Below are 16,593 nucleotides of genomic sequence, written 5' to 3'. Positions count from 1 at the left end.
TTTGCTTTCATTTCCATTACATCTTAACTTCACAAATTGCAGAGCTTGAGTGGCTGGCTGTGGATCAAGGGTCCACTACTGCCTAAGCTATTTGGGCCTGTTTGAGAAACACATGGGAGACTTGACACAGTGTGTCTGTGATGCCCTTGCACTGTACTACATTATTGTTATTGTTGTTGTTGTTATTTTTATTATTATTCCCCGCCCATCTATGCAAAACATTAGACATGAAAAATTTCCCAGTACAGGGTTGCCTTCAGGTGTCTTCTAAAAGTCAGATAGTTGTTTATTTCCTTGACATCTGATGGGTGGTCGTTCCACGGGGCGGGCCCCACTACCAAGAAGGCCCTCTGCCTGGTTCTATGCCCAGAGGCTTCTGATGCACTGAGAGGTCAGCAGTGTTGCCACACCAATGGGGCACCTGAAGCTTGGGAACATTTGAGGTGAGAAACTTCCTGTTTCAGTGTAATGGCCTTTCAGTGAGTCTTACTAATACTCTTACTCTGCTAATTCTTGTATTCCAACTATGCTTCTATTCAGAGATTTGGTTTTTTATGTATGCAAATGCAGTTGGAGATGGTTGGATAATAGTAAAGCGGCAACCCAAGAGCAAGGTTTGAGTCACAGGTGGAGGAATCTGTGGTCCTGCAGATGTTGTTGGTCTTCAACTCCCATCATGATCGCCCACGATGGCTGAGGCTTCTGGGAGTCCAAGAACTGCAGAAAGTGCCACAGGTTCCCCATCCTTAGCAGAGGTTTTCTCAGTTTTGTCTTCCCTTCTGATATACACCTCCAGTGGCATAAGAAATGTGTTCAACCTTCAGGTATTTACTTGAAAGGGATTAGTTTTCATTTATATATCCAGCACGTTTTATCCTTACACTGCAGAGAAGACGGCGAAATGTTTTCCTTTCCATCTGCTGCTCTTGTGTGGGTGGTTCCCCCCCCCCTTCTTGCTCCACCCACCCCCAGAGCCAACACTAAAATGCTCATTGAGTTGGAGGATATAAGAAAGTCAATCTATTCTTCTACTGGGATTTGCACTGCATGGGTGTTCCCTTTTATAACCAAGATTCCCAAAACTTATCTTGAGGTTACTTGATATATCTTTTTTTAATTAAACAATGATTCATCTTTTTTTTTGATGATGCCGAGAAACAGCTCCTGTTCTCTGGCAGCAAATAAACATCCACTTGAGCCGCCCCCCCAAACCACCCACCTTCTCTCCTCTGAAAGTAATACCCTCCCCCCCACCCAAAAAAAAGCCAGTTGAGGAAATGCATGTTTGGACTAGGAACTGAAGCAAATGATACTTTACAAGTTACTTTCACTGCTTCTTTGGAAGGGATGGAGGGGGGGATTGGGAGAGAGGGGAGCAGATACTGTCAAGATTTCCAGATCTGTTTTTTTCCATTAAATACTAGTTGGATGCTGGTGTGAGTCTTTCCCCGCTGCTTTTCCCACAGTCGGTAAGACTTATCTCACAATGGAGTTAGTGTCAGCTGTCCAAAGCTAACTAGGAGATATGCTCCTTTCGCCACTGCTCTTGCTTATCACCGACACCCTCTAACTCCCCCCCCCAACTGTAGTTCATTTACAAACCCGCAAGGCCAGTTTTGTTGTTGTTGTTGTTTTGCTTTTGCCTGCCATAACTCCACTTAAATTCAATGGAATTACATGGTGGTTGGGTTTCGTCCAAGCAGTCTGAGACGAGGCACAGTAATGTGCTCCTTAGACAGTTCGGATCTGTGCAGGTGCAAAATGAGAACAGAACTCTAGAGCTTTTGCAGGATTTCCATTTCAGATCTCTGGGCTGTGCCACAGCATCAAAGCATATATGTCACCCAATCTCTTCTGGGAACAAGACCACGTCGCCATCGCCCTTTAAAAACACCAAAAGGACAACATCAGAAAAGATACCTGTGTCTCAAAGTAGCAGTGAAAAATTAGTTCCTCTTTTTCCAAACAAGGGATTGCAAATTTGGAGGTACTTTCGCAGATTATTTTCTAGCAATCCATATAATTTACAGGGAATTTAAGCAGAAAGAGGCAGGGCCCTGCCCCAAGGACTTACCATCGAAATTTCAATATTGAAGGAAACAGTTAACTGTGGGAAGGCAAAGACAAGGGCAACCACTCACACTTAGGTGTTGTTTCAAGAGGCAGGGTATGAATAGACTGCAAGAAGACCTCTGGATTTCCTATACGTCACATATTTGTTAATGCAATATGGAAAGTGGAAGAGAGATTTTCAAATGGAACATACGCTGTAGTCAATGTGACTTTTTCATTTGGTTTGCAGGTATCAACTCTAGGGCTTATATGCAGAAACCTGCTAACTCCCCCTGCCCCCACTGTATATTTTCCTTTACAGAATCATCCAACACTGTCCTCAATTATAGTAGCGCCACAAATGCAGTAAGTTGTTGCTGCTGAAGAGATATATTTTACATGTCAATTTTCCAATATTGCAATGTGTGCCAGCTGTGTATTCTACAGCTGGAGGTGAGGAAGCGTCTCTTGACTAGTTTATTTCATGCCCTAAAGGCAAGACACCTCCAAACCGAATAGACGCAGAACATTCTATATACTAGCTTGGAGAAGGATGGTGTAGAAGACAATAGTTAGGTGCTTCTCCTATGTTCTTCTTTATATATGCGGGAATACTAGAAGTAATATCCATTGAGATTTTAGACACAGGCATGCAGACAAATTCAAGGAAGGATATTATACATGATACAGAGTTGAAGGACCAAACGGTCTTGGACTTGTCACCAGGGTCTCCACTTATGAAAGCCCACAACCCCATGTTTCAGACCATGCATGACTAGGGACTTGTCCACATGAAGCAAAATGCAGATTCGTACTAGCCTGTCTCCCCATTGCTTCTAAACTTTGTGTTCCCCACCCCAAAATATCCTTGGCTTCATCCACCAGAACCTGAACTGGTGCCACTCACGTACTGCTGGTGCATATGTGATTTGTATTCCAGGGACTCTGTTCTTTACACACCTCCAGAACTTGCCCTTTGTGATATAAAGAATATAGGGCCACTCAGTCAGCGTCAGTTGCGTTCGGAAGTTAAGCATGCAAGTGAGTCAGAGTGAAGTGTTCTCAGCTAACCCTTAAAACCCGAGACTACATTTGTTATTTCTGACTTGTTAATATAACACAGACATTGACATTTCCTGGTGACTGTAAACAGTGAAATGCTTTTAAAGTTAATGGAATACAGGTGCAGCCGGACTCTGCTAAAATGTTCTCAGAGCAAAGGGCGAAAAGAACTTCAGAGTCCTCTGTAGGGCATTGATGCTAGCAGAGTTGGGTTTTCCGCTCCATTTTTAACACCCACACTGGGCACTGTAATTCACCCCTCACAGAGTTACAATTCCCAGCATTGCTTAGCAAACTACAGTGCCCAGAATCCTTTGAAGTAGAATTAAAATGTGCTTTAAAGGTGAATATGGAGCCTACGTACACATTAGGCCCAAACTACACATTCCACTAGTGATGCCCCCTTCCCCCAAGTGTGCTTTATGCTGCCACTCTTTACCTTGAAAGAAAATCAGCCATGTTTGGTCTTGATCCAGCGTCACACACCCAAGCTGTGATGGGAGCCCATCTGGCTAGTTTCCATACGAAATCAAAGCGGCAGTGTTAAGCACACTTTGTTTTCTTATAGCATGATTAATGTAATGTGTCATTTGTCCCTTACTTTCTTCAGAGAAAGGCTCTGTGTACGGAGGAGGTGGCCATTCACTGGGTGCCATTTACGTGAAGGGAAATGTGAAGGGCAGGGGGAGCAAAGAGGCAGGCAAGGATTGTTTCCCCCACAGCACAGAAACCCAGAGCCTGGGCAAGAGTAGACCCATTGATTCCTCATCCCCCCCTTTGGACTAAGCTTTATTTAGCTGGCTAGTTTTTATTAAAAAGCATTAAACACATTCAGTTTTTCAAACACACTTCCAATTTGTATGGTGCTAGCAATTGCTCACAATAATATAATGAAAACTGCAACTCAAAATTCTGCTCCAGCCATGGCGATGTTATTGCAGTGTCTCCACTGCCATGAATTCCACTCTTCCAGACAATTGCCTTATCAACAAAGGACATTTTGCCCACACTTCACTGTCCCTGGGCTTTTAAATATGCAGCATGCAGCATATAAAATGGAGCAAAAAGGCATTTTTTTAGAGAGAAAAAAACAAGGGAAGTGAAATCTTTTGTTTTCAAATCCCAGGAGATGTTAAGTACTTGTTTACTTTATTGTTTTTCCCATCCAGTACCTGATTAGGATTGGCAAGTATAAGCAGATTTCATAGATGACTTTATCCCACAAGGGTTTCAATTTAACTTGACACGTCAGTTTTGTTTCCAATCTAGACCTGAACTCTACTGTGAGGGAGGGAGAGGGATGATTCCTTTGTGGCGAAGAGAAAGAAATACTGTTGTTTTTATACTGTTTTCTCTCAAAAAAGTATAATTCGTTCTTTAAAGATCCTAGAAACAAATACGAAGGCAGGTGTTTTGCTTTTTCTTGCCTATTGCATCAAACTGAAGACCACCACTTTACATGATGCATATTAGTGATCTGTATCTTAAGGTCTAAGGTCCATGCTAGTGTCATTTAACGATTTGGTGTGCATTAATTTCATGTTAGTTTCATATTAAAAAGGAAGACATTACCAGTGAAGCGACCTTGAAATTAACAACAGACTGGTCATCAAAAAGTGGGTTGCATCTTTAAGCACTAACGGATGGCAGAATTAAAAGGTTGTGCAACAAAGGAATCCAACGCAACTGTTGTGCTAGTGGAAGATTCCTCAGACAGCTAATTCTTATTGTACCCCAGCTGGTTCTTCTTGTGCAGTCGGTTGCACAACAATCTTTGGTAATGTACTTGTGTTTTCCCTTGCTTTCCACCAGCACAGCAAGTATACCACTAAGTAATTTTAATGTAGCACTACATTGGTTACAACCCCTTGTGGCATAATTGGTCAGTGTGTCTGGCTGTTAACCAGAAGGTTGGTGGTTTGAAACCACCCAGAGACGGCCTGGACAGGATTCCTGCATTGCAGGGGGTTCGATGAGATGACCCTTCCAATTCTACAATTCTATGGTTTTATGAACCCCCCAGTCTACTGTAACATCACCTTCACGGGTGTGCCTCTGAAGGATTTTCAGAAACGCAGTTGATTTAAAACGCAGCTTCCAGAGATTCAACTTCCGTTTCAGTATTAACACCTATTTTGTTTGGCTACCAATTTGTTTCCAGGTTGAGTTTTGATGGCTTTTACCATTAAGGCCTCAGGTATTCTGGGGATGGGATGTCCTAGCAGTATTCTTATCAACACCTGAGGTTCTGCTGCATGTCTTCCTGTCGTCTGTGGTGGGGATGCAAGACAGATCCTTTGGGATTGCAGCCATAGCTGTGGAATGCCTTCCCATGGGAGGCCCACTTGACTCTGCCACTGCTTGTCTTCTGGCAAGTAATGAAAAACCTGCTTATTTCAGGGGGCATTTAGGAATGGTTCCAGCCAATTCATTTATTTTGCTGTCTCTGCTGTTACGACGCGCGGAGATTATATTGGCATGGGGTGCGTGCCTTAAATTTCTGGATGTAATTCTTTTGTTAACCAAATAGTTCTTTATTGTGTATTTTCAGAATTTATTCAGAGGTAAGCTGTGCTAGTAAGCATGTGTAGGATGATACCCTTAACTATTGTTAGCCACCATGCTGGATTTTTTTTAAAATGGAAACTCGCCACAAGCTATTTTTAAAAATAGTACCTCGGAAGAGCCACATTGATTGAAATACCTATTTGAAAAGCACTTTGAGGGAGGAGTTCTTGAGCTGTAGTACTTCATGCTACAAATAATTTTATTTTATTAAGACTATACATGGATTGACGTTCTACTGAGTTGACTATTTACTTTTGTAATCATGCTGCTTACTAGTAGGTGACTTATATTTTGTGACCATTAGAATTAGGTTGGAAGCCACTATGGTGCCAGACCAAACAACCTGTCCGTGTGTAAAGTTGTTACAGTTCATAACAATATAAGACAACTGCTGCTGGAACAGACCAAAGACCTGTTTCTGACAGGGGCAGCAAGGCATTTATATTGAAAGAAAGAACCAGCCTTAAGTTGTTTGTTAAAAAAAATGGAAATCCCTCCCCTTAAAAATATTAGTGCAATTGTCATTTTTGCCTGGTTGCATCACCCACAAAGCTTATTAGAGTTGCTTAGGACAAATACTTTAGCCCAGCGCTAGTTTTTACCATGACAGGGTACGTTCTTCATATAGTTATCTGTTATCAACATAAGGGGTCACCAAAATATTTCTCACATTGGCCTGGAAGTAAAAAAAAAAAAAAACCCAGTCCTTTTTACCGCTGGTATATGATGTGGTGACTACAGTGTCTAGTGAGACTGCCTGGCTAATATTTAGGGTGGTTGCTTGTTATTTCTTCAGCATCAAGCACCAGTGTATAGTATGGTGCTTTAACCACCATGCTTACTAGAAAACAAGTGTATTCCTTCTGCATGGTTGTACAGTGATACCTCGGGTTAAGTACTTAATTCGTTCCGGAGGTCCGCTCTTAACCTGAAACTGTTCTTAACCTGAAGCACCACTTTACCTAATGGGGCCTTATGCTGCCGCTGCGCCACCGGAACACGATTTCTGTTCTTATCCTGAAGCAAAGTTCTTTTTTTTTTTTTTGTAAGAATTTTTATTGGTTTTACAGAATAATTTTAAACAATACAAACAAATAAAAAAAGACATACAAACATGTAAAATTTCATAACCTTTTTTTCATGTCCTTCTCTTCTCGGACTCCCCCAAACCTCCCCTTCCTACATCCCAATTTCCAAAATTTATTTCAGCAAATTCTAATTAATTTTATCAAATATATTTTTTCTTATTCTTTTCTTCAACTTAATCTTATGTCACTGTAATCTCCTTTTCTTTCTCCAAACCTCGACATTTTAACATTCCTCAATTTTATAATAGTTCTTAAGGTAAATTTTAAATTTCTTCCAATCTTCTTCCGCCGTCTCTTTCCCCTGCTCACGGATTCTGCCAGTCATCTCAGCCAGTGTCATATAGTCTATTACCTTCATCTGCCACTCTTCCAAGGTGGGTAATTCTTCTGTCTTCCAATACTTTGCGATGAGTATTCTTGCTGCTGTCGTAGCATACATAAAGAAATTTCTATCTTTCTTTGACACCAATTGGCCGACAATGCCCAAGAGAAAGGCCTCTGGTTTCTTAGGAAAAGTACATTTAAGTACCTTTTTCATTTCATTATATATCATTTCCCAGAAAGCCTTAATCTTCGGGCACGTCCACCAAAGATGATAAAAAGTACCTTCCGTTTCTTTACACTTCCAACACTTATTATCAGGCAAATGATAAATTTTTGCTAGCTTGACTGGGGTCATGTACCACCTATAGATCATTTTCATAATATTTTCCTTTAAGGCATTACATGCCGTAAATTTTATACCAGTGTTCCACAACCATTCCCAGTCAGCAAACATAATGTTATGACCAATGTCCTGTGCCCACTTAATCATAGCTGATTTAACTATTTCATCTTGTGTATTCCATTTCAGCAGCAGATTATACATTTTTGACAAATTCTTAGTATTGGATTCTAACAGTTCAATTTCTAATTTTGATTTCTCCACCTGGAATCCAATTTTCCTGTCTTGTTTATGTACCTCCATTATTTGATAATAATGGAGCCAATCTCGAACCTTGGGTTTCAATTTCTCATAGCTCTGTAACTTCAATTTATCTCCATCTTGTTCCAAAATTTCCCAATACTTTAGCCATTTAGCTTCCATATTAAGCTTTTTCAGCGCTGTAGCCTCTAAAGGTGACAACCATCTAGGGGTTTTACTTTCCAACAAATCTTTATATCTTATCCAAACGTTATATAATGCTTTCCTGACAATATGGTTTTTAAAGGCCCTATGCACCTTAATTTTATCATACCATAGATATGCATGCCAACCAAATGTATTATTAAAACCTTCTAAGTCCAAGATATCTGTATTCTCGAGGAGCATCCATTCTTTCAGCCAGCAAAATGCTGCTGCTTCATAATACAGTTTTAAGTCCGGCAGGGCAAACCCCCCTCTTTCTTTTGCATCCGTCAGTATTTTAAATTTTATTCTGGGCTTTTTGCCCTGCCAGACAAATTTCGAGATATCCTTCTGCCACCTCTTGAAACAATCTATCTTGTCCAGAATTTGTAATGTTTGGAACAAAAATAACATTCTAGGCAATACATTCATCTTAATAGCTGCAATTCGGCCTAACATTGACAATCTCAAATTTGACCATATTTCTAGATCTTTTTTAATTTCCGACCAACATTTTTCATAATTGTCTTTATACAAGTTCGAATTCTTAGATGTCAAATAGACCCCTAGGTATTTCACCTTCTTTACCACTGTCAAACCTGTTTCATTCTGGAACTTCTCCCTTTCCATGACTGTCAAATTTTTTTCCAAAACTTTAGTCTTTTGTTTATTCAATTTAAATCCGGCCACCTGACCAAATTCTTGAATTAGCTCCAACACCCTTTTTGTACTAGTGTCTGGCTCTTGTAAAGTAAGTACTAAATCATCTGCAAAGGCCCTTAACTTGTAATGTTTGGCTCCGACCTGTACACCTTTAACCTGCTGGTCATCTCTAATCATATTAAGCAACACCTCCAGAACAGAAATAAAAAGTAAAGGGGAAATTGGGCACCCCTGTCGTGTCCCTTTTTCTATTTTAAATTCTTCAGTTATCACATTATTTACAATCAACTTAGCCTTTTGTTCAGCGTATATGGCACCCATACCATTCTCAAATCCTTGGCCTACCCCCATCCCATGAAGATTCTTTTTCATGAAACTCCAAGAAATATTGTCAAAGGCTTTCTCCGCGTCCACAAAGATCAGAACTGCTTTAGTGTTTATATTCACCTCTAATAATTCCAGAATGTCTATTATGTTCCTCACATTATCTGATAAATGCCTTTTTGGGAGAAAGCCTGCTTGGTCCTTATGAATCTTCTCCATCAACACTCTTTTCAATCTTTTTGCCAGAATGTCTGCAAAAATTTTATAATCCACATTAAGTAATGATATTGGGCGGTAGTTCTTAAGTTGAGTCTTTTCAGTCTCTGTCTTTGGTATGAGTGTAATATACGCTTCTTTCCACGATTCTGGTGCCCTTTTCCCCTCCAAGATCTCATTACAGACTTCCTTTAATGGTTGTACCAACCACTCCTTCAAAGCTTTATAGTATCTGGAAGTCAGTCCATCTGGTCCTGGAGATTTGCCCAGTTGCATATTTTGAATGGCACTCTCTATCTCTTGATCTGTTATTCTCTGGTTTAGATCCACCTTACTTTGGTAGGAGATTTTTTGTAGTCCATACTTTTTAAGGAATTCGTCTATATCTTCTTCCTTCTGCGGTCCTTGTGAATATAACTTTTTAAAATAACTCAAAAAACAGTTTCTTATCTCGTTAGGTTTAGAAATATTCTTTCCATCCACTTCTAGACTTGTAACTGTATTTAGTTTCTGTCTTTTCTTCAGTTGCCAAGCCAGAAGCTTACCACATTTATCTGCTGATTCAAAAGTCTTTTGTCTCATTTGTTTTATCTTCCATTCAATCTCTTGATTCATCAATTCCATATATTGTGTCTGGTATAACTTAATCTCTCTCAGAATCTCCTGGGACTTTGGTTTTGATCTCAATTTCTTCTCTCCTTCTTTTATCTTTTCCAAAATCTTATCCTTCTTCTCATTTTGCTTTCTCTTTTTTACTGAATTTTGTTGAATTAAAAATCCTCGCATCACTGCTTTGCTTGCGTCCCATATCACTCTTTTTTCTACATCAGTTTTTAGATTTATTTCAAAATAGTCCTTTAAAGTTTTTTGGGCCTTTCTATGGATCTCCTCGTCTCGAAATAGATTGTCATTCATCCTCCATCTGAATTGACCAGTTACTGTAAATTTCATCTCCATCTTCACGGCGTTATGGTCGGAGCAAGTCTTTGGACAGATTTCCACTTTCTTAATCTTTGGAGCCAACCCACTAGTAATCCAAATTTGATCGATTCTGGTCCAGGTCATCATTGCTTCAGAGAAGAAGGTTCCCTCTCTCTCGAGAGGGTTCCTTGTTCTCCATATATCAATCAAGTCCATATTTTCAGTCATTTCAAAGAAAGTCTTTGGTAGTCTCCCATCTCTGGTAATTACCTGTCTTTGTGCTTTATCCATATTTGTGGATACCACTCCGTTCATATCTCCCATCATAATTAATTTGTAATCCAAATAGTCCAACAATGTCTCATGCAGCTTCTTAAAAAATTCTGACTTCCCTTCATTAGGTGCATAGATCCCTAGTATCAAAAATTTTTCACCTTGAATTTGCACTTCAATTGCCAAATATCTTCCTTGTTCATCTTTAAATATAAACTTTGGGGAAAATTTTTCTTTTGCATAGATTACCACTCCTCTTTTCTTGACTTTATCCGATGAAATAAATTCTTGGCCTAATCTCTTATTGACGAGTAATTTCCTATGCAATCTTGTTATATGAGTTTCCTGTAAACAAATTATGTCCAACTGCTCTTTTTTCAATAAATGGAATATATTTTTCCTCCTTCGCGGAAGATTGAGTCCATTACAATTCCAGCTTAGAAGTTGCAGGGCCATCCTGAAGCTATTTACCTCCTGTCGCTCCGAGTAGTTGTTCTTCTTCTGTCGGTGATTTCAGTCCAAACGTCAGGTTTAAAATGTCTGTTGCGTCTTTCGTTTCTGATGTTATTTCCTCTCCGACTGTTCCTTTCAGAAGGTCTTCCCTGTAGTGATTTAGAAATTGATCTCGATCTTCTACTGATCTTATCCTTATTTTCCTACCTTTGAATTTGAAAGATAGGCCTTGCGGGAATTCCCACCTGAAAGGTACTTCGTTCTTCTTCAGCAATCCGACCAATTCTTTATAGTATGTTCTTGCGTCTAGAATTTCCTTTGGGATATCTTTAAAAATCTCCACAAAAGACTTTTCAATCTCGAGTGTTCTTTGAAAATGCAGGCTCAATATTTTTTCTCTTTCCTCTCTTGATCTTAATGTTATTAGGCAATCCCTTGGCTTCTTCCTGCCTTGTGCTCTTCCCAGTCTAAAAGCAGTGACTATTTTAATTTCTTCCTTCTCTAACTCCTGTTGCCAAAAATCAGAAAATTCTTTAGAAAGGAAGTTCGCCAAGTTATCTCCTTCACTTTCAGGCACCGCTCGTAGTCTTAAGTTTCTACTTCTCCTCTCCAATTCAAGCATAGACAGGGCCAATGTATGATCTTCTAGCTTTTTGCAAACTGGTACAATTTTTTCCTGTGTAGCATCCGCCGAGACTTTAGCCTCATCAGCAGAGACTTTGGCTTCTTCTGCGATTTTACGTATATTAGCAGAGTCCTCTAATATTTTATTAATAGATTCTGTATTAGATGTCACCCTTTTCCCTAATTCATTCACACTTTGTGTATTCTGATCAAGTTTAATTGAGAGTTCTGTCAATTTTCTACTATTTTCCGCCCCCTGCTTTGTCAAAGATTCCAAAGACTCATTTATTTTAACCAAAGCTTGTGTTACAGGATCTGATGACATTGTTGTTCTTGTCTGACCAGTTGCAGCTGGTGCCACTGGGATGCCTGGGACTGAAATTCTTCGCTGTGAAGATTTTGTTTTGTATTGTCTCCCAGACCTGGTTGTTGTCTCTTCTGATGCACCACTCATGCCTAGCCAAGGTCACTCTCGCAGCTGTTAGTTGTTTTTCAAGGGAAATTTCCACTGCCTTAATAGTTACAGCCCAATTTGCAACAGTTATCAAAGTGTCCTCTAGGGGAACAAAGTTTCCAAAGCTACACAAAATGTCTTACAGTCCAAAATTCCCCTGAGGTTTCCCAATAGTCAGTTGTAACAGTTCTTATATTTTCAGAGTTCAACAAACCAGTAATTTAATGTCTCTCCTGAGCTGAGTAGTTTGAAACAATGTAATAATCTAAGTGACAGCTCACTGACAGTTCTCTCTCTCCAGGTTCCTTTGCCCCGGCAGTCCGTTTCAGGGGTATTTGACACAGCGATAAAAAGTTTTAAAATCTTTTTCTGGCAGGTTCTAATTCCAAATTCCTCCCCCTTTTGCTCCTGCCTACCAAAAGGGGGAAAATTCACAGTTTATGTCTGGTTCTCTTCACTCTTTGCGATCTCTCAATGGTTGCAGCTTTTAATCCTTCTTTGCTTTATCCTTATGCAGTCCGGGAAGGGCTGACTTCCTTACTTTAACCAATCCCGTTTTCAGCCAAATTTCATGAAGATAATTGTAAATCCCAATTAAGTCAGTCTTACTCACTGGTTTTACTTTGTAGTCCAATTTTCAGGAAGGAATCGGCGCTCTCCGGCTATGGCGATGCGGCTTCGCTTTACAAGCTGGGTAGCGGCTCTCAGCACCGCTTCTCCCCCCGCTGCCGTTCCGGAGCCTTTAAAAAGGCTCCCTTGCTATTTCGGGGGGGCGCGATGGTGCCCACCGAGCCTCCTTGTTCACAGGCTTCCGCGCCTGTAATTTTTGAGGGTCCCCGCTTCGCCGTAGCGACAGGACCCGAACTTGTAAAGCAGACCCCCTCCGGAGCTCGGAGGGAAATCCGCCATTAACCGATGGCGCCGACCGGAAGTCCCTGTCATCCTTGCGCAGGGGCCATGCTAATCTTCTCTGTATCGTTCCAATTTTAGTATATGTGCTGCCGAAGTTCTTATCCTGAAGCAAAGTTCTTAACCTGAAGCACTATTTCTGGGTTAGCGGAGTCTGTAACCTGAAGCATATATAACCTGAAGCATATGTAACCCGAGGTACCACTGTATGAGAAGGCCCTAAAAATATCCCCATTTTTCTCTGCCTTTCTATTGCACTGTAACATTTACCATACAACCTGTTTCTAACACACCTCTTCCTAATTTGATTGCATGGTCAAAACCGACCTTTTTGTAACTGAAAAGGGCATTGCAGCCAGATCACCTAAACCAGCCCCAGGAGAAAATCTCTTAAATTGCTTGAACTCTGAGCAGCACATCTTCCTATGCAGTAGAGAGGCGATGTCTGGGAGGATCCCACAGCATGCCCAGGTCATAATTCAAGATTCCTTGCTCTATTAGGGAATCAGCATTTTTAACGCTAATGTTAAATACAATAAATATTGCAGTGGCCGCCAACTTTCTTGGGCTCGTAGAGCATTTGAAAACTGTTGTGGGCACCACACACACCACATTGCAACCGCACACATCAACAACTACAAATGCATTCATAGCAACTACAAGCACACAACCACTGTTTGCACACCACCAGCAACTAGATGGGGGGGGGGTCTTCTATTGGAATCCATAGGTTTCCCCCCAAGCCTAATTGTAGAAGAAGGCAGGTGATTTCAAGGAAGAGAGTTGCATCTGATGAGGTAAGTATTAACCCTTCACTTCCCAGCTGCCCACCCTCTGCTGTGAATCCTCATTCTTTGAATTACAGCATGTGGGCATTTTGGGTGGAATGGGGAGGGAGAGGCAAGGGTTAACCATTCTCTCCCCAGCTGCAACCTGCCCCCAGAAAATCACCTTCCTGTAGCAATTAGGTTTCAAAGCCTTCTATTGGCTATTCAGTGACGGGAAGGCTGGGACCCTGCAGGTGTACTCATTGGTGTTACAAATAAAAACAGCACAAAAACAATACAGTGGTACCTCGGGTTACATACGCTTCAGGTTACAGACTCCGCTAACCCAGAAATAGTGCTTCATGTTAAGAACTTTGCTTCAGGATGAGAACAGAAATCGTGCTCTGGCGGTGCAGTGGCAGCAGGAGGCCCCATTAGCTAAAGTGGTGCTTCAGGTTAAAAACAGTTTCAGGTTAAGTACAGACCTCCGGAACGAATTAAGTACTTAACCCGAGGTACCACTGTAATGAAAACAGAAGCTGCTTCATTGTCAAAATAAAGTACCTGCCACACTTCTGAAGGTATTTGCCATCAGGCTGAATAGCAGTTTCCTTCCTGATCCGAATGGAAATAAAATCTAGGCTCTATAGGAGAAACAACAACATGGAAAATGAATGCATTTCTTAATTGAGGCAGGAATATCATCTGGTATCAATTAAACTAGTAATTAATTACTGTCGCAATGTAGGCACTAAAAACCATACATAATTAGAAATAACATGAAACCTTTTATGCCTCTGTTCCGGCAGAACAGGAGGAGGGGTGGCATGAGGAATGTCGTTTTCATTCCTGAGTGTATTTCATTAGCAGCGAACAAAACCAACCCACTGAACCGCCCAATCTCTTCCAGGGAAAGTTGGAGGCGTCCCCCTTTCCACCACATCCCGTGCTTCCACTGCACATCCCACAAATTAAAGCTCATACCACCAAACAGTTCAAAGGGTGGTTGCATAAAAATGCCTCTCACCAGGAGATCCTGTTCACTTGGGCCAGAGAATAATGCAAAAAGGATTTTCGTCATTAATAAAGCAGCATCTATCAGCTGCCGCAGACAAGTTTCCCCTTTCGCCCTGGAGTCTGTGTTTAATATTGGACAGATGTTTGAGAAAGTGCATTAATCCAGCAGAGTGGGAATGGACAACCGACAACCTCTGGGCTGTGTTTGCTGCAGCTTGTGAGATTATTTTGTCCAGGCCCATAAATCAGTGGACAGTATCTCTGGGATCAGCCTTACTAAGTAGCATAGTGATGCAGCCACCTTAGGCAGATGTGGGGAATGGGAGCAGTGGCAATATATTGGAGGTGACATTTGCGCCACACAGCCTGCCCTGCACCCCCTAAGCTAACCTGCTGCTCTCAAGTGCAGTGAGGCAGCCACTGATTGGGCACATGTAGGTCGTTGCCTGCAAGTGATAGGGACCTGAGTCCAGATGTTGGACTCCCATCAGTCACAGCTAGCACAGCCAATGGTCAGGGCTGGTGGGAGCTATATTCTCACATCAGGAAGGCCACAGGTTCCTGAACAATGGGTATAAGTGTATACATTGGGTGGGACAGGGCAGGTGTATCTAGAGAGAGAGAGAGAGAGGATGACATGAAAACAACCTCTGTTAAATTTGGCCTTGTCTCTTCCACATGTTGCTGATAACCTCCGTTCTCATTTATTGATGGCACATCAATCCTGTTTGTAGTTAAGGCTCCTTTGAAGTGAAACTCTTTGATGAAGTTCACCTTATCTCAAATTCACCCTCTCTCAATCAACAAAAAACTTCCGAATTGGCCCAGCAGATGGAAAACACAACCTTTTTTTTTTTTTAAATGAAACATGGGAGAAATCCTCTTTCTAGGAAAAATCTTTTTAAAGAGTGGGATATAAACTTGATCAAAACCTTACTATTCTGTGCATTGAGTTTTTCTTCCACTGTCTGTGGTGCTCATATGCATGCGCTAAAAGGGATACACCCTCTAACAACACAGCCTCTTCTCCATTGTCAAGATGTCAGAATTACTAAATGAACTTTTTAGAGCACATGAGTTTAACAGCATTTCTCAACTCTCCAGCTGGTACCTCGGCTTGCCTGCCCTGAACCTCTCATCATACAGCTTCATTGGATAGTCCCAGGTTGCAGTATTATGAGAGAAGGAGAAAAACTTCCCTATCCACTTTCTCTACACATACATAATTATGTTGAGTAGCCAACACAGTGCCCTCCAGATGTTGTAGGACTTCCACTCCCATCAGCTTCAGCCAGAATGGTCAATGGTAAGGGATGATGGGAGTTGTAGTTCAGCAAAAGCCCCGAGCACCACTGCTACCACTGCTGTACTGTAGGGCCACCCCCATGACTTTTTTAAAAAAGTGGACATACTTTGACGTAGATTAGCAAATAGATTTCCTCCAAAGCAACCTGGGCACGGCCCCTGACCTCGCACAGAGCTACAGTTCCCAGCACCCACAAACTACAGTTCCCAGGATTTTTGGCGGAAGTCCCGTGCTTTAAATGCATGAAGTGGATGTTCCTGCTCTCTGCAGCTTCTGGGCCTGCCTCTTCCTCTGAATTCCGCCGGTTGGCATCAGTGGGGCGGCCAGTGCCAGCTCGCAGGTATCCCGTTCTGCCGTTGCCTCCAGGTGTGTCAAAAATTGGCCCGCTTGTTGCCTGTAGCCTGCAGCTGGGCTTTGGTGCTGCTTTGGGGTGCAACCCTACTCACGTAGCCTTCCCGGGGAAGACGCTCCATTGAAATGAACGGGGCGCGTTTTCCCCGGCGGGCGCGCATTCCTCACCTGCGCGAGGGGCGCGGGCGGGCGTCGGGGGGCGCGCCTGCGGGCGAGGGGCGCTGCCTAATGGTCGGGACGGCGGCGACGATGACCCTTCCGGGGGCGGTTTCCGCGAGGCGAGCTGCAAGGCGGCGAGCGGAGAGTTCAGCTCACCCCTCCGGGGGCGGAGGGAGGAGAAGGCGAAGCGCAGGGGGGAAGCAGCCCAGGAGCCCAGCGCCCCCGCACAACCGCTCGCACGGCGCGCCAGCGGGACTCGTGCGCTCCGGGCAGCCACG

General features: G+C 42.2%; 1 protein-coding gene and 1 long non-coding RNA gene across 2 annotated transcripts in view; one reads left to right on the top strand and one right to left on the bottom strand.

Moving 5' to 3' along the window:
* STARD13 (StAR related lipid transfer domain containing 13) overlaps positions 1 to 16,593 on the top strand; it is a 247,400-nt gene that overhangs the window by 84,671 nt on the left and 146,136 nt on the right. The gene's annotated exons all lie outside the window — the stretch shown is intronic.
* On the bottom strand, positions 1,254 to 16,510 carry LOC308476571. The gene is made up of 3 exons (XR_013985967.1): positions 16,325 to 16,510; positions 14,047 to 14,126; positions 1,254 to 1,882 (listed from the first exon to the last, which is right to left on the bottom strand). It is a non-coding gene; the product is annotated as an uncharacterized lncRNA (long non-coding RNA).

This window comes from Podarcis pityusensis (genome assembly GCF_964106645.2).
Source record: "Podarcis pityusensis genome assembly, chromosome: 4".
Lineage (NCBI taxonomy): Eukaryota > Metazoa > Chordata > Lepidosauria > Squamata > Lacertidae > Podarcis > Podarcis pityusensis.
This window is presented reverse-complemented; position numbering and strand designations above follow the sequence as displayed.